Raw genomic sequence first — 19,221 nt, 5'->3', positions numbered from 1 at the left:
GAGGAGATAGAGATACGTCATCATCGTATCTCTGACTTACACTGGTCCTATCTATGCGCCTGATTCATAGAATCAGATACGCATAGATAGGGCTAAGATCTGACAGGTGTAACTGTGTTACACTGTCGGATCTTTTTTTCAATTTAAAAATGGCGCCGGGGGCGTTCCCGCTGATTTACCTTGAATAATATGTAAATCAGCGAGATACGCAAATTCACGAACGTACGCGGACCCGACGCAGTCTTCTTACGACGTTTCCGTAGCGGCGTACCCGTCGTATACTTACCCCTGCTTTTATCAGGCGCAGCCAATGTTAAGTATAGCCGGCGTTCCCGCGTCGAATTTGAATTTTTTAACGTCGTTTGCGTAAGTCGTTCTAGAATACGGATGGACGTCGTTTACGTAAGCGTCGAAACCACTGACGTCCTAGCGACGTCAGTGGGAGCAATGCACACCGGGAAATTCCCCGGACGGCGCATGCGCATTTAAATCGGCGCGGGAACGCGCCTGATTTAAATAGTACACTCCCCCTAGCCGCGGAATTTGAATTCCGCCGGGGGATTTAGGATCCGCCGCCGCAAGTTTGGAGGCAAGTGTTTTGTGAATTAGCCACTTGCCTCTCAAACTTGCGGGAGCGGATCTTAAATCACGTAGATCGAGCGGATCTATAGATCCGCTGATCTACGTGAATCTGGCCCGATGATTTTTTTTTTGCTCAGAATATGTTTTTTTTTGTTATATGTATGCTCTGAATATGAGCTTGTTTTTATATATTTATGCTCTGAATATGAGCTTGTTTTTTTTAAATTTCATGCTCAAAGTTTGATTTGAGTGTAAACTACAGTGTGACTGGTGTGTAAATGGGGGGGTGTCACTCCTGCTGGCAAAGGGGTGTCACCCTCTGCCGTGTGAAAGGTGTATGAATGTACAGCGACATAGTTGGAGCCTTGGCGTGGCGTTGCTGCTCCCTAGTACCGTGCGGTGTACTTAGGTCTAATCCAATTTGATGAGGATGTGGGGTGTGTGTGCTAGGGACCACAGTGGTGTGCATGCATGCATTCTACTTGTGACATGATGAATGTGTGTGTTTAATGTGCAAAGAGGCGTTCCACGAGACAACTCCTGACTGCTCTTCCCTCAGTAGACCGGGTAGAGTTGGTTAGGGGGGGATTGCGTGGTTCAGGGGTCAGGTCATCACGTATGTCAATCTCCGGGCCCTTTCTCATGGCGAAGTTGTGTAGAATGCAACATGCCCTGATGATCTGGCACACAAAGTTTGGGGAATACAACAGGGTACCCTCAGACTTATCCAGGCATCGGAAACGGGACTTCAGGAGGCCAAATGTGCGTTCCACCACTGTACGGGTACGTGCGTGTGCTTCATTGTATCTTTCCTCTACTGGGGTTTGGGGATTCCGGAATGGAGTCATGAGATGGGGTCCAAGTGCATATGCCGCGTCACCTGGAAGGGAAAAGACAGGAGGATGTTAGTCATGCATGTGCCCCTCGTGATGTCTGCATCATGGGGGGGACAGTCATACCTGACACCCATGTCACTCACCAACCAGCTAGCTGTCCCTGTACACGTTCTGTTCAAATTCTATGGAGATGGGGCTTTGACGGTATATGAAGCTGTCGTGGCTGGACCCTGGGCGTTTGGCACGGACGTGCCATATGAGGCCTCGGGCATCGACTATCACCTGTACATTGATGGAATGCCAGTGCTTCCGATTGCAGTATATGTGCTCCATGTCACGGGGGGGGCGTAGTGCCACATGTGTGCAATCAATGACCCCCACGGTGCGTGGGAATCTGGCAATTTGATAAAAATCTGTCACTGCCTTCTGCCGCAGATGCTCCTGGGTGGGTTTGATGAAGTGGTGGGACATGCGTCTGAGGATTGCGGGGACAACCTGGTGCACACATCTGCTCATGGAGGATTGTGACATCCCAGCCACAGCTCTACTTGTTCTTTGAAAAGATCCACTTGCAAGAAAATGCAGTGTTGCCAGGACCTTGACCAGTGGCTCCACTGCATGTGCACGATGTGTCTTGCTGGTGATGTCATCATGCAGGATTGTGGAGATTTCCTGGATGACTTCAGGGCTGAATCTGAAGATGCGAAACACCTCCGAATCTCCTATGCCAAAGACGTTCATGCGCACTCGGTATATCCTCTCCCGTGCCCTTCTATGAGTCGGTTCACTCAGTAGTATTGCTAGAACCATGGCTGCCCCTGGCATGTTGGCACACAGATGTGTTGTCCTGCAAGTGTGGGTGCTGTGCTTGCTCAGCTCGTCCGTATTGGTGCTGCTGTAGCTGCTCTCCAGCTGACCTGTGGACGTCTGTTGCTAAGTTGCCCCTGCTTTTATGAGGAGCAAGTTTGCGCTGGCCGTACAACTTGCGCGCAGACTGTGACTGACACACGCATGTTTGAGAATCAGCGTATCTTCCTCATTTGCATATTTGCAGAGGAAAACAATGGGAGCGCAAGATGCGCACAGCGTAAAAATGCGCATTAAATACGCCGGCGGAGAAAAGTTACGTCCGTAGGAAGAAGCCTAATTTCAGGCGTATCTTTTTTTCTGGGTCATGCGCATAGTTGCGGCGGCGCAAATTCTTACTTACGCGGCACATATCGAGATACGTCGGCGCAAGTCCTACCTGAATCTACCCCATTGTGTCACTTCCCACTTTGGCTCCGGCCTGGTGCTCCTGCCCTACCCCTACCACCCCTGTGGAAGGGCCTGCCTCTTCCTCTGCCTGTCATTTTTTAAATGACCCTGCGACAACAAAAGTCTCTAGAGAAGCGCAGTATATGTGGAAGAAGGTATATAACACCCCGCTTCAATCTATCGTTTTGGGGGGCCAATGGTTTATCGCACCAGTTATGAAACTTTTTGTTCAGGATTTTTTTTTAATGTGTGTAGCAGAGGTAACGCAGCGAAAGAGGCAAAAATCCAGCAGTAACCAAATACACCACCAGTCACAATGCTGCACAATACAAATCCACTATAATATGCTTTCTATATTCGAAAGTATATTATAAGTGTATTTTACACCTATATACTGCAGAGCAAGTAGCACACCTATACCAGTGTTTGAAAGGACTTTTGTGGACCTGTTTGGTAGCGATTTGTGTCGCTAAACTCTGTCCCTGCTGGAAACACCAACCTCGCCCTACACTGACAAAAAGTATATGAATGTATTACACACTATCATGTACTGCAGAGCAAGTAGCACACCTATACCAGTGCTTGAAAGGACTTTTGTGGACCTGTTAGGTAGCAATTTGTGTCGCTAAACTCTGTCCCTGCTGGAAACGCCAAACTCGCCCTACACTGACAAAAAGTATATGAATGTATTAGACACCTATAAACTGCAGAGCAAGTAGCACACCTATACCAGTCCTTAAAAGGACTTTTGCGGACCTTTTAGATAGCTATTTGAATGAATACAGCCTGTCCCTGCTCCAAACAGCACCCTCTCCCTACACTGACAAAAAGCAGAATGTAAGATGGCCGACAGATCAGGTCTATTTATAAGGTAGGGGGTATGTCCATGTGCTGAAATGTCTCAATCGGCTATCCTGCACCACCTGATGGATGTGTCATAGGTCAAAGTTCTTACCCATGTAACATTGCGGACCGCTACGAACATCGCCAGATGTTCACCCGCTTGGCAGACCGCGAATGACCAAAGTTTGCCGCAAAGCGACCGCCGGGTGGCCATCTCTACCCAGGATCACATTCCACCAACATGCAAATCCCATCCCTTAACCACTTCCAGACCGCCGCATGTATATGTACGTCGGCAGAATGGCACGTACAGGCACATTGGCGTACCTGTACGTCCCTGCCTAGACGTGGGTCGGGGGTCCGATCGGGACCCCCCCCTCGCTACATGCGGCGGTCGGATTCCCGCGGGGAGCGATCCGGGACGATGGCGCGGCTATTCGTTTATAGCCGCCCCATCGCGATCGCTCCCTGGAGCTGAAGAACGGGGAGAGCCGTATGTAAACACAGCTTCCCCGTGCTTCACTGTGGCGGCTGCATCGATCGAGTGATCCCTTTTATAGGGAGACTCGATCGATGCAGTCAGACCTACAGCCACACCCCCCTACAGTTGTAAACACACACTAGGTGAACCCTAACTCCTACAGCGCCCCCTGTGGTTAACTCCTAAACTGCAACTGTCATTTTTACAATAAACAATGCAATTTAAATGCATTTTTTGCTGTGAAAATGACAATGGTCCCAAAAATGTGTCAAAATTGTCCGAAGTGTCCGCCATAATGTCGCAGTCACGAAAAAAATCACTGATCGCCGCCAGTAGTAGTAAAAAAAATAAAACAAAATAAAACTATCCCCTATTTTGTAAACGCTATAAATTTTGCGCAAATCAATCGATAAACACTTATTGCGATTTTTTTTTTACCAAAAATAGGTAGAAGAATACGTATCGGCCTAATCTGAGGAATTTTTTTATATATATGTTTTTGGGGGATATTTATTATAGCAAAAAGTAAAAAATATTGCATTTTTTTCAAAATTGTCGCTCTATTTAGCGCAAAAAATAAAAACCGCAGAGGTGATCAAATACCACCAAAAGAAAGCTCTATTTGTGGGGAAAAAAGGACGCCAATTTTGTTTGGGAGCCACGTCGTACGACCGCGCAATTGTCTGTTAAAGTGACGCAGTGCCGAATTGTAAAAACCCCTTGGGTCATTTAGCAGCATATTGGTCCGGTCCTTAAGTGGTTAATAGGTAACACCTTAAATGGTTTCCAAGAAGTGTGCTTAAAACATAAGTTTACCAGGACCTATGACCCCCTTATGCAAAAAATCCTCAATTCTCTCCTGGTCTATCTGACACATTTCTAAAGGACATGTGGCCACACAGCGACATTCGTGCCAAACATTTCTTTGATAGGACAGTTCATTACCCTTCAATCACTGTACGCGCACATGACAACACAAACATTCCCATTCTGGACCTACATCCAAATCCGACATTTCCTAACCAACCCTAAACTTACCCCACTTTGGTCTCGCCAAAAAATACCTTTTGAAGCGATCTGCAGTAAACAGGAGCCACAAAGACATTTAATTTCCGACACACACTCCATGCTGTTCGCAAGTCACAGTCCCAAGTCCAATAATATAAGCAGTAAATGGGAACAAGAACTCTCCCTAGACTTGACAGAGGAGGAATGGGAAATATTTACACATGTATACACAAGGGCTCATCTAATGTTACAACCCAGGAAAATGGATATACAATTATTTTAAGATTGTACAGAACTCCCATGCATCTGCATAAGCTGTACCCTAAGGTTTTGCCCAAATGTTGGCGATGCAATAACACGGAAGGTAAACTACTACACATTTGGTGGTGGTGTCCTCAAATACAACATTTTTGGAAGGAAGTCCACCGCCTCACCAACCAGATCACAACATTTTCTTTGTACTTCTCACCGGCGCAATTTCTGCTATATCACTCCTCCATTCTGCATAAAACATATGGTGGCTCTTTAGCCATACATATGATCAACGCAGCGAAAATGTGCATACCATGCCGTTGGCGTAATCCCAACCTACAATAGCAGAGTGGATTAGATGCATAACAAAAACCCCAGAGATGGAGGAACTTATACACTAAATGAAAGAGACACAATCCAAATTCAAGAAGATTTGGTCCTGTTGGCACCACTTTGTACCAACAGATGAATTTTCCCAACTAACGGTCTAAATACGGGAATCAAACCCCCAACGCTCAACACCCCCTAGCAGAGGAGAATGGAGTCCCTAAACCCCTTCCCATTTCATCTCTTTAGCTCTTCCTCCTGGCTATCGCCCAAAATGACAACCGATGAGTTTCAAGATGTGCAGATTCACTTTTGCTGATTGGTCAATATTGATTCTACGAGCTCTTATGCCCCGTACACACCATCATGTGATGAAAACAAAATGACGTTTTTAAAAACGTCACTTTAATTGACCGTGTGTGGGGGAAAACTTTGTTTTATGTCTTCTAAAAAACGACCCAAAAAAATTGAAGCATGCTTCAATTTTATGTGTCGTTTTTCAAAACGTCAACTTTTACTTCACAGAAATTGACCGTGTGTAGTAAAAAACGTTGTTTAAAACGACGTTTTTTCACCCGCGCATGCCCAGAAGCTACTTATGAAGCAAGCTTCAATGGAAAAAGTGGTGAGAACGTAACCTCGCTTTGCTAGAACATTGTGAGAAAAACGATGGTGTGTAGGCAACTTCGTCTTTGAAAATTGAAGTTTCAAAAATGTAATTTTTTTACAGAAAATGTCGTTTTTTTTCATCACATAAAGTGATGGTGTGTACGGGGCATTAGGCTTCATGTACATTTGACGTTGTTCAACCTCTCCTGAACGATTTAACTTGACAGCTAGAAACTGGTGTCCAAAAATGGCTGTTTACATGTCACGTTTAGCCACGTTTGTGTCTAGAAGCATTTGAAAAAAATATTTATATTTTTTGGGTTAAAATGAAAAACATCTGTAAACAAAACGCTGCTAAACGCAAGTTATTGCGTTTAGCCGTGTTTGGCGCTTGCAATGCCTCTAAACACAGCTTCTGAACGCATTTTCTTGGGTTACAGAAAAAGCCTCCAAACTCAACTGCCTAGAAATTACTATAAACGACCCTGTGTACATGTACTGATAAGATAACATAGAGGAGAGATCAGGAGCAGTTAAAAAAAAATGCTCAACTGCTCCTAAACGTATGTTTACCAGCAGCAGTGTACATGAGGCCTTACAGTTCACAACCAGAAACTGCACTTTGAAAAAAAAAGAATAGGGTGGGGGGGTAGTCTCTATCTTCGACACAGTTTGAACCCGATGGGGGTGTCTAGAGGATTAAAGACTGCACCCCTAACCGTTTTCATAATTACCAGTATGGCTTTATGTTTGATTTGTTCATATCTGTCTACACCTTGATATATCTTCTGTAATCTTACAAAATGATGCTCATTGTTAGAACTCTTTAAATGGAAAAATTTGATAACTGTTTTTTACATGCACTACTTTCTATTCATGTAAAACCCTTCAATAAAAAGGGTTGGAAAGAAAAAAAAAGAAAAAAAATCTATGTTATTTCCTTTGGAGTAACAGCAGACACTGGTGTAAGCCCTTGGATGCTCCTTGTGATACATTTTAAAATCTTGAGGTTATTATACAGCTTTTACTAGCCTTCTTTCTGGATAACAATCTATGGTCTATTATACTTACATTTAAATAAAAGATACATAAGTGGAAAGATCTCCTCAGGGAGTAGGGATGGGACGAACGACCTCCTGTTCGGTTTGCATCAAAACGTTCGAACATCGGGAAATTTTGGAACTGAAAAACTAACCCCATTGAAGTCTATGGGACCCGAAGGTGAAAAACCAAAAGTGCCCATTTTAAAGGCTTATATGCAAAAAATTGGGCATATAATGGTTATTGGGGTCCGGGTACTGCCCTGGGGGATATGTATCAATGAACAAAGTTTGTAAAAAATGACATTTTTAAAGCGGAGGTCCATCCTATTTTTTTTTTTGTTTTACATTAGCAGTCTCCTTTTAAAGCTTTTAAAAAACATTTGGAGAAAAAAATAATTTTTTACTTACCAGAAAGACCCTGTTGCTAGGCAGTCGTCCTAATCTGCCACTTCCTATACCGCGGAGCTCCTAGTTCACTTCCTCCCTTGCCGGAAATAATGATCTCTTCCGCTGTCTTCTGGGACCTGTGTGTGTCCCAAAAGACAGCTGGCCATTCAGAAAGTGCTGCGCCATGCCGCAAGGCTCCGCTGCCGGTTTCCCTTAGTTAGAATGGAGGAGCCTGCACCTGTTTCGATGGACGGATCGGGGGCCGACATCGCAGGCTCCCTGGACAGGTAAGTGTCCTTATTAAAATTTTCAGCTACAGTGTTTGTAGCTGCTGACTTTTAAAGAGAGAAATTTGTGGATGGAACACCGCTTTAAGGGCCAGTTCACACCAGATGCAGTTCCGTACAAGTTTGTTTGCAAAATGTTATAACAAACTATGAACATTTTATTTATTTGTTTTGAAATTTTTTCATTTGTTATATATTTTTTTTAAACCGTGGTGATTAAATGCTACCAATAGAAAGCTCTATCTGTGTGAAAAAAAATAATAATACAAAATGTTATATGGGTACAATGTTGCATGACCACACAATTGTCATTCAAGGTGTGACAGCGCTAAAAGCTAAAAAAAATTGCCTGGTCAGGAAGGGGGTAATAGTGCCCAGTAGGCAAGTGGTTAAGAAGTAAAAAAAAAACATGGTGGGGTTCCCTCCAATCCCTAACAGACCCTTCAGGTCTGGTATGGATTTTCGGGGAATACCTCACGCCAAAATAAAATGGCTTGAAGGAAAGGGGGGGAGAGAAGCGAGCACCCCCCCTCCTGAACCATACCAGGTCACATTCCCTTAACATGTCCCTTAACAACTTAAGCCCCGGACCATATTGCTGCCTAAAGACCCAAGGGGTTTTTACAGTTCGGGACTGCGTCGCTTTAACAGACAATTGCGCGGTTGTGCGACGTGGCTCCCAAACAAAATTGGCGTCCTTTTTTCCCCACAAATAGAGCTTTATTTTGGTGGTATTTGATCACCTCTGCGGTTTTTATTTTTTGCGCTATAAACAAAAATAGAGCGCCAATTTTGAAAAAAATGCAATATTTTTTACTTTTTGCTGTAATAAATATCCCCCAAAAACATATATAATTTTTTTTTTTCCTCAGTTTAGGCCGATACGTATTCTTCTACCTATTTTTGGTAAAAAAAAATCGCAATAATCGTTTATCGGTTGGTTTGCGCAAAATTTATAGCGTTTACAAAATAGGGGATAGTTTTTTTTTTTTTTTTACTACTAATGGCGGCGATCAGCGATTTTTTTTGTGACTGCGACATTATGGCGGACACTTCGGACAATTTTGACACATTTTTGGGACCATTGTCATTTTCACAGCAAAAAATGCATTTAAATTGCATTCTTTATTGTGAAAATGACAGTTGCAGTTTGGGAGTTAAACACAGGGGGCGCTGTAACATTTAGTGTTCACTTAGTGTGTCTTTACTAGTGTAGGGGGGTGTGGCTGTAGGAATGACATCATCGATCGGGTCTTCCCTATAAAGGGAATCACCCGGTCGATGCGCCGCCACAGTGAAGCACGGGGAAGCCGTGTTTACACACGGCTCTCCCCGTTCTTCAGCTCCGGGGAGCGATCGCGACGGAGCGGCTAAAAACAAATAGCCGCGCCGTCGTCCCGGATCGCTCCCCGAGCGGACCCGACCTCCGCATGTACCGGGGGGGTCCCGATCGGACCCCCCACCCACGTCTAGCAGAGGACGTACAGGTACGTACATGTGCCTGTCCGTGCCATTCTGCTGACGTATATGTACATGAGGAGGTCGGGAAGTGGTTAAAGCATCTTGTCCACATGTTGATAAGTACACCTACTTATTCACCAATAAAATGCGCAAAGTAAAAAAAAAAACAGGAGCAGTTTTTGACATTTTTTGTCTTTTATTAAAAAGAAAAACAATATAAATGTTGCCTGAAGTAAATCCAGCATCAGGCTGGGTTCACACTGCGAATTCTATTGCGAATTTGAGCCGTTGCGATTTCTCAAATTCGCAAGTCATTTAAATTACATAGTTTAACATTAGTGCCGTTCACATCAATGCGTTGCGAATATAAGCTGCGGAAAAAAGGCTCTTGTGCAAGTTTAAACCGTGTGCAATGCAAATTCAGTTCTATAGACTGGCATTCCCTGAAATCGCGGCAAAATCGCTGCAAATTCGCGGCAAAAACGCAGCCACGAAATCGCTGTAAAACCGCGATTTTACCGCGACTTTGAATTCGCAGCAGTATGAACCTAGCCTTAATCACAATTAACGGCAGCCGCTGACCCACACAAAAAAATAGTACACACCAGATGCTTGGCTCCCACTGAGTGGCTCAAACCTGCAGAAAAATAAACTAAGAGGTGGGGTCACCCAGTTGTAAACTGTGTACCGGGGTGGGCTCTCCAGGATACAGCAAAGTCACGAACGAGGAAAGCAACTTTGACACCAACTTTTGTGAAAAAGTTCTTCTTTTACTGTAACAAGGTATTAAACCAAAACCCCAAAATGAACACAGAATAAGGTTACATACACTCAGCCGTAGCTGAGAACCCCTGTGCTGCACAGCAAGATGCCCCCGGGTGGATACCGAGGCACTTTGCCGTAATTTGCCTATTGGCGGGCACAACTAGGACTGTCCCACTGTACCTGTTATTACCCTTATCAAAACGCGAACGATTGTGTATATGCTTAGTTTCGGGGTCATCAGCGGTACAGCACAGCAGCTTACAAACTTATCACTTCTATGCAATATTTTCCCCCTCTTTTTACATAATCGGTATGATAACGTGTGTAAGTTTTACTTCCTTAATGAAGACACTAAACAGGTTTGTAACTTGGAAAATTGCTCTCCTTAGGCAATGTCCCTTTAGGTATCAGAGTCCTTGTACTAATGGTAGCAACACATTTGGCCTGATACACTGTGATGGCCCTGACTGACTAACTACAGGCCTAATCTTTAGGCGCCAAACATCACTTGGCGGTGCGTGCACGGTATTTGTTACGTACCTGGGTGTGAGCCTGATGCGTGGAGGAAGACCTCCCATACAACCCCGGCTCAGAGACCACTGGAATGGGGACAGTGGTGGTAAGAGCACGGTGAGGTAAGGGTGCCTGTTCTGGTAGTTGCTGTTGGTGAAGCTGGAACTGCTGGGCAGGAAGCAGGTAATGCAGGTTAGCAGAGCAGCAGATGCAAATCAGCAGAGAGGAAGATGCAAATCAGCAGAGCAGCAGAAGCAGGTCAGCAGGGCAGCAGATGCAGATCAGCGGAGCAGGTGATGCAGGTCAGCAGAGCAGCAGAGTCAGGCAGGCCGGGTCATACACTTCAGAGCAACAGCATAACGGCAGGCAGGAGAATAGTCGGAGTCCAGGCTGGGTCTAAGCAATGGGTAATCAGGCAGAGAACTGAGCAGGGTCAAACAAGCCGAAGTCAGGACTGGAGATAGAAGCAAGGTCAGGAGAAACCGGGTCATACACTGGAACAGGATGCTTCAAACAGGAACAGGAATACAAGGGAACAGATGCAGATCAAGCCGCGAGGTGCAGCATCCCTACAGCGTCTTTTATAGGCTGCTGGGCATCAAGGTGCGTCTAACGCGCGCGCATGCGCACAACGGCTGAATAGGTGCGTGCAAGGTCCGTGGTTGGCGCATGCGTGTGGTGCGCGCCAAGGGGAGCGAGCAGTACGTCCCTGACAGTATTACTGACCCGGGTCTTGATCTGTAGCCGATGATGTCTTCCAACCGACTAACGAAAAGTCCTTTCAGCAACCATGAGGTACTGCAGGTGAGGTAGTTCTTCGTTTCTCAGTTCCTACCAGCCTTTCTGGAAAAACTATCCCTTCTTCCTCCGGACAGGCTCTGTACTGAATGGTGATTACTCAGCTGCCGTTCCTGAAGCTCTAGGACGAACAGACCCCCTGGATGCGAACAGATTTAACTTTCACACAGTCCCACAAAACAAAACGTCTCCTCCATTTTCTTCCTGATTCTCGCTCTCCCCGCTCAGCTCCATCTCCTCTCAATCAGCAAAAGCTTGCAGTCTGTAGAAACAGCGGCCTCTTGTGGTCAAAACTCAGAATAGCAATTATACACAAGGAGTGAACAATGGGATCTGCTTCACAATCTCACATGCCACCCCACTAGAAGTTGTCGTCCTCGGCAACTTTCCCCATATAAACTCATCCTGGGCATAGCGCTGTGGGGGCACACCAACATTGGGCCTTGTTGACCTTCTTAGAGAAAGGGACTCAGAAGTACTGGGGACATCAGGCATATCTGTCAGGGGAGGAGCTACTAATGGTTCAGCACTCTCTCTGGGTGGCAAACCTGCCTCAGCCGAGGTCTCGCTGGGTACCTGGGCAGGAAAAACCCACCATTTCCCTTCCTCCTCCTCTTCCTCCTCTGTACTCTGAGCTTGAGAAGGCATCTCCTCCACACACACTGGTTCATCAAAATTACAACGTCTTAACATATTACGGTGCAAGTTTCGTGAGGGTCCCCACTGGCTCTACTTCATAGACTGTAATGGCAGGGTCTACCCTCCCTTTCACCGTGCATGGGACTGCCTCCCACCGCCCATCGAACTTCCCAGATGGCCGTTTGGCTTTGACCATCACCCGATCACCCGGGGCATACCCATCCCTCTGCACTAGTCTCGGGTTGGGGTGTACCACTTGCCCCACGCGCTCCCCTACAATCTTGTGGATAGTTCTCAGCCGGCGGCGGTGTTCCTGTACCCATGCAGTGGTACTTCTTGGTGGTGGCTCCATCGGGTCAGGCATGTGAAGGTCTTTAATCTCCTGTCCGGCTCTCGCAAACATAAGCATATGGGGAGAGTATCCAGTGGTACTGTGCACCCTGTTGTTATAGGCCAACATTAGTTCAGGTAGGTATTCGGGCCACTGGGCCTTTAGGCTATCCTCCAGAGTCCGCAGCATCTGGAGCAAGGTGCGGTTAAAGCGCTCGCACGCCCCGTTTCCTTTGTTGATGATATGGAGTGGTGTGGGGCCATACAGCTGGTACAGTTCATACATTAGAGTACCCTGGAAACACGCTCCCTGGTCCGAATGTATTCTCTGTGGGCAACCGCAACTGAATAAAGTGTTTGCAGACTGACTCTGCTGTCTGGTCTCTGGTGAGTACAGCCAACGCATACTTGGTGAAGTGATCTGTCATGACTAGACAGTACGAGTGTCCCGAGGTACTGTACCTGTTGCCGAGAATGTTTCCAGCACGACAGCATCGCGCTGATTCTCGGCGACAGGGTGCCGACATCTCGAGCACATTCCAGCGAGTGCGTCATAGAAGTGATGGAGATCCGACTTGGATTCCCGCCAATTCTAGCTGCAGCGTTTGGTATGAATCCTGAGAGAGAACTCCACGCCAAATTTTAAATAAAAAAACGGCATGGGTTCCCCCCCAGGGGCATACCAAGCCATTAGGTCTGGTATGGGTTGTAAGGAGACCCCCCCTATGCCGGAAAAACGGCGTGGGGTTCCCCCCACAATCCATACCAGACCCGTATCCAAAGCACGCTGCCCACCCGGCCGGTCAGGAAAGGAGTGGGGACTGCGGCCCCCCCACCCCAGATCACCCTGCCCCCATGTTGATAAGGACAGGGCCTCTTCCCGACTACCCTGGCCGTTGGTTGTCAGGGTCTGTGGGCGGGGGGCTTATCGGAATCTGGGAGCCCCCTTTAATAAGGGGGCCCCCAGATACCGGCCCCCCACCCTAGGTGAATGAATATGGGGTACATCCTACCCCTACCCATTCACCTGGAGGCAAAGTGTAAAAGCAAATAAACACACAACACAGGGTTTTTAAAGCAATTTATTAGTCAGCTCCGGGGGGCCCCCCTCTCTTCTTTAGCTTTTTTACCAGGGGGGCTTCTTCCGCTCTCCGGGGGTCTTCTCCGCTCTCCGGGGGGTCTTCTCCCATCTTCTCCGCTCTCTGCTGTCATCTCGGCGCTCCCCGGTTCTTCTCCTGCTCGCTCTCCGGTGCCTTCCTCTTTAGGGCCTGGCCGCCACTATCTTCTTGTGTTAGCTCAATTACTAGTGGCGGCGCAAGCCTGCTCTTCTGTGACGTCTTCTTCTTCCGATGTTGACACAACACTTCTTCCCGCTGTTATGCCGTGTGCGCGGTTCGCACTGATTTATATAGGCCTCTCTTATGATGTCACAGTCCCATCATGCTCCGGTACCTACCCACGTGGGTAGGTACCACATAGGTAGGTACCGGAGCAATATACGAGCCGTTGGAGCCACTTGAACGTTTTGTCGCTCCCAAAATGGGCTCCCCTTTCATGGGCTTCCCTGGCGGCTTCCGGTCCCAATGACATGGGGATGACAATCTGTTGTCGGTACGGCAGCTCTGTCTGTAAGTATATGGTCTGGCACAGGAGTCTCTGGGTAATGGTCAACTTGTCCCACTGTCTCAACAACTTTTGGCCCTCTGGGGTCAGTCTGGCTTGCTCTTCTGGCTGTGGCCAGATCTTAGTCCGAACCCATTCCTTCACTTTCCACAAGTCCGGGCAGCCATTCTGGATTCTCTCCCAATCGGCCAATGACTTTCCCAGCATCAGAGACATCCCAGACGCCACCCCACTTAAATGTGCCACGCCCTGGAACAGGGGTAAACGACCAAGGTCAGGCGATTCAGTATCTTCCAGCTCCTCGTCGGTACTCCTGAGCCGACAACCCTACAGGGACTCGGGAGAGTGCATCAGCGTTGCTGTTCTCCCTACCTGACCGAAACTTGATGCGGTATTGGTACTTAGAAAGGCGAGCCATCCACCTCTGTTCAAGCGCACCGAGTTTGGCATTCTCCAGATGTTCTAACGGGTTGTTGTCTGTCATCACGGTCACCTCTGCACCTGTCAGGTACTCCGCAAATCTTTCGCTCATGGCCCACAGCAGCGCCAGTAGTTCCAATTTAAAGGAGCTGTAATTGTCAGGGTTGCGCTCTGTTTCCCTTAGAGACCGGCTGCCATAGGCAATGACCCTCTCACGTCCATCCTGGACTTGGGATAACACGGCCCCCGGACCATGTAGACTTCCATCAGTGTACAACAGGAATGGGGTGTCGAACTGAGCATAAGCTAGAATCGGGACTCTGATCAGCGCCTCCTTCACTGCTTCAAAGGCCTCTTGCTGTCTGGATCCCCACTCGATTGGTATGAGCAAATTTGGGTATGAACCTTCGGTAGTAACCGGCCAGTACCACGAATGCCCGCACCTCTCTGTGTCCACGGTTGGGGCCACTTCTGGACGGCCTCTACCTTACTGGGGGCCAGGTTTACCCCCTCCTGGATGACTACATGTCCCAAATACTTGATCAGTTGGCACTTCTTGGGCTTGATCTTGAGCCCATGGTCTCGTAGCCGCCCTAGGACCTGTCGCAGCTTCTGGAGGTGGTCTTCAAAGGAGGCCCCAAACACTACTATGTCGTCTAGGTATATCAATACCGACTCGAAGTTGAGATCCCCCAGGCAGTATTCCATCAGCCGCTGGAATGTTCCTGGGGCATTGGACAGGCCGAATGGCATCCGGTTGAACTCGTAGAGTCCCATAGGTAGAATGAAAGCAGTCTTCGCTTTGTCCTTCTCAGCCATCGGTACCTGCCAATATCCACTGTCCAGGTCAAGAAGAATTTTGCATGGCTCAGGGCTGACAACGACTCCTCAATTCCTCAAGCGGGTAAGCATCCCGGACGGTCTGAGTATTCAGTTTCCGATAATCGACGCAGAACTGGAGACTTCCATCTTTCTTCCACTCCAAGACTACTGGAGCAGCCCAGGGACTTTGACTCTCTTGGATCACCCGGTTTTCCAACACGCTGGCTACCATATCCTTCACCTCCTGGTACATTTTAGGTGGGATTTGCCGATAACGTTCCCTGATTGGTGCCGCATCTCCAATAGGGATTTTGTGTTCAATGGCGGACGCACACCCAAAGTCCTCATCATGTCGCGAAAATGCCTCTTGAAATTCCCAGAGGGTGTCTTCCAGCAACTTTTGTTGTCCGGGAGTCAGAGTCTTGCAGTCCACCCCCATTCGGTCCATGCTCACTCAACCATTCCACTCCATCGTCAGGGCCGCCCTTTGTTGAACCTCTATAGCATAGGTCCAGGCTGATCTCCTATCAGGCTGTAGCGTGAAACCCAGTCGTCGAGAGACATCCCCTTCAGACACATTGACTTTGGTCAGCAGGATGTTCCCAGGAATGGTCAGCTCACCGTCTTCAACATTGAGGCAGCGTACAGGCACACATCCGTCTTTCACAATGGCGAGGGCCCGGGCTACCAGTGGGCGAATCTGTGTTTTCTTTTGATAAGAGGGCTCAATCAGGACCTCCAGTCCATTCAGTCGTCGTCCAGCCCCCACCGGCAGCATCAAGATTCGCTCTTGTCGAGGTATAATCTTCACCGTGGTCCTCCGCGGCACCTTTACGTCTCCAATGGGCCGACCGGACATGTTACTCTTGCAGACTACAGCTCCTCACCATCTGTTGTAAAACTTTCTGGGTCGGCCGATGTGTGGCGGCCCGTTGCCAGTACTTTGGCCCTTCTTTGGCATAGAGTTGATGGTCTAGATCCCTCAGTACATTCATACCTAGGGTCACGTCCATTCCTTCCCAAGACGGATGGTCCACCAGCACGACTCCCTTCTTGCCGATATCTTGCCCAAACAGTCGGACCCGCATCCATACTATCCCTCGGACGTCCATCTCTCGGTTATCGGCAGCCATCAGCCTGATGACGCTCCCGTCTTTGGGCTCCATCATATGCCGGAAGTGCCTTTTGAAGAACTTCAGGGGCATAAGGGTGCACTCTGACCCTGTATCAACTAAGCAGCGTACCTTTTGTCTTTCTACTCAGCTTCCATAACGGGGCTGCTGGCATACAGGTCATGTTTCTCACACATAGGGCCTAGTTTCTGGTGTACCGCCGCAGTACGCCCAGCTACTGCGGCAGTCGGAAGTTTAACGCCGGCTCGGACTTCATCTGTTCTGGGCACTCTCTGGCTATATGGCCGTACTGTCGACAAGCCCAACAGAGGGGTCCTCTTTTGACGTGCCCCCGCACCTGAGTTATCCTGGGTGGAGTGATGTGGTGTATTGGGGTCAGTTCCGGGGCCGGGGCGATCCTGACTTTATCTGGGACACTTCCGAGCTCTTTCAATTCTGTCCGCAGGGCCTGGACCGTATCCTTTAAGGAATCAGAGTCTTCAGATGCAGAATGACGTCCTGTAGCATGGGTGCTACTCACTACTCTCGCCATCACAGGCATGTGCTCTTCCTCTCTCTCCAAGGCGGCTAGGTAGACACTGTAGAATGTCATGTCGGCTGCCGTCTGGGTCATCTCTTGCAGCTTGTCCTGTAAGAACTTGTTCGAGAGCCCTACTATGAACTGATCTCTTAGTAGCCGGTCTACTTCCCGGAAGGCTCCCATGGCCTCTGGGTCCCACCGCTGTATTTTATTGAGTGTCTCCTGTAGGACATTAGAGTACTGCATCAGGTTCTCACCCTCCCGCTGTGGTCGGTTGAAGAAGTGGCTTCGCATCTGCACTACTTTAGCACGGCCCCCTAGTGCTCTCTCCAGCAGGGAGAATATTTTCTCTAGGGTGTCCCTCTTGGATTTGGGCCTTACTATCACTGCCCGTCTGAGGTCACCCTCTAGAGCTCCCAACGCAACCTCTGCCTGCAGCTCAGGGGTCAGGTTACACATTCCAACTGCACTCCGCACCCTTTCAGCCCAGTCCTGTAACGTCATGTTTCGGCGGTCATACTTTGGCGGATGACGCAGCAGCGCCCCTACAGGGATGTATCCTACTGGGGCGGGCATGGCATTCGGGCAGGCTGGCTTTGCGCTGGTACAACCTGGGCTGGGTTCTGATCCGGTGCCACTGGTGCCAGGGGAAGGTCTCCCGCTGAGTTCCCGTCCATAACGGTCGCTGTATCCTGCCGACTACGCCAAGTTGTAAACCGTGTACCGGGGTGGGCTCTCCAGGATACAGTGAAGTCACAAACGAGAAAAGCAACGTTCACACCAACTTTTGTGAAACAGTTCTTTTTCTTTTACTGTAACAAGATATTAAACCAAAACACAGAATAAGGTTACATACACCCAGCCGTAGCTGAGAACCTCTGTGCTGCACAGCAAGATGCCCCCCGGGTGGATACCGAGGCACTTTGCCATAATTTGCCTATTGGCGGGCACAACTAGGACTGTCCCACTGTACATGTTTTTACCCTTATCAAAACGCGAACAATTGTGTATATGCTTAGTTTCGGGGTCATCAGCGGTACAGCACAGCAGCTCACAAACTTATCACTTCTTTGCAATATTTTCCCCCTCTTTTTACATAACCGTTATGAGAACACGTGTGTAAGTTTTACTTCCTTAATGAAGACACTAAACAGGTTTGTAACTTGGAAAATTGCTCTCTTTAGGCAATGTCCCTTTAGGGAAAAGAGTCCTTGTACTAATGGTAGCAACACATTTGGCCTGATACGCTGCGATGGCCCTGACTGACTGACTAACTACAGGCCTAATCTTTAGGCGCCAAACATTACTAGGCAGTGCGTGCACGGTATTACTGACCCAGGTCTTGATCTGTAGCCGATGATATATTCCAACCAACTAACGAAAAGTCCTTTCAGCAACCATGAGGTACTGCAGGTGAGGTAGTTCTCCGTCTCTTAGCTCCTACCAGCCTTTCTGGAAAAACGATCCCTTCTTCCTCCGGACAGGCTCTATACTGAAAGGTGATTACTCAGCTGCCGTTCCTGAAGCTCTAGGACGAACGAACCCACTGGATGCGAACAGATTCAACTTTCACACAGTCCTACAAAACAAAACGTCTCCTCCATTGTCTTCCTGATTCTCGCTCTCCCCGCTCAGCTCCACCTCTTCTCAATCAGCAAAAGCTTGCAGTCTGTAAGCAGTGTGTAGAAACAGCGGCCTCTTGTGGTCAAAACTCAGAATAGCAATTATACACAAGGAGTGAACAATGGGATCTACTTCACAATCTCACACAGTGACATTTCTATATCAATAGGGGCAGATTTATTTCTTGTTTGAATATCATTGCTTTGGGCATAGTTCCCCCCAGCCCTGGAGTACAGCATAGCAGAGCAAGGGATGACAAAATGAGAAAGCAGAGAATTTACTTTATTTTCTTCATAGATCAATGGGGAGTTTATTTGTCCAGGCACTTTAACATCAGTCACAGCAATTGATCGGGATTTTTTATAATCTGGAAAAACTTTCGTAACCTTGTGAACAGATTGACTAGCAGCAAAACACATGCCAAAATTACGTCCAAACATTCCCAGTCTCTCCTTTCTCCTTTTTTGTTGGTCTCAAATCGTCTCTACTCAGGCAAGCTCATATTTTACCTGTTCAGCGAGCCCCTTGACTCTTTTGAGCTGCTTCTTTTGTGAAAAACAAAGCCTCACTGCAGCCACTGGTATTTACAAGAAACAAGCTGACAGCTTGTTTATTTTCTAAGAAATAGCAGGAAGGTATGGGCTCAGTCAAGACAGTGTTTT

The 19,221-nt window shown here is 47.8% G+C and overlaps 1 protein-coding gene across 1 annotated transcript in view; it reads left to right on the top strand.

Annotated features, from left to right (window-relative positions):
- The window catches only part of CACNA1I (calcium voltage-gated channel subunit alpha1 I), a 2,078,868-nt gene that overhangs the window by 680,590 nt on the left and 1,379,057 nt on the right, over nucleotides 1-19,221 (top strand).

This window comes from Rana temporaria, chromosome 7 (assembly GCF_905171775.1).
Source record: "Rana temporaria chromosome 7, aRanTem1.1, whole genome shotgun sequence".
Taxonomy (NCBI): Eukaryota; Metazoa; Chordata; class Amphibia; order Anura; family Ranidae; genus Rana; species Rana temporaria.
This window is presented reverse-complemented; position numbering and strand designations above follow the sequence as displayed.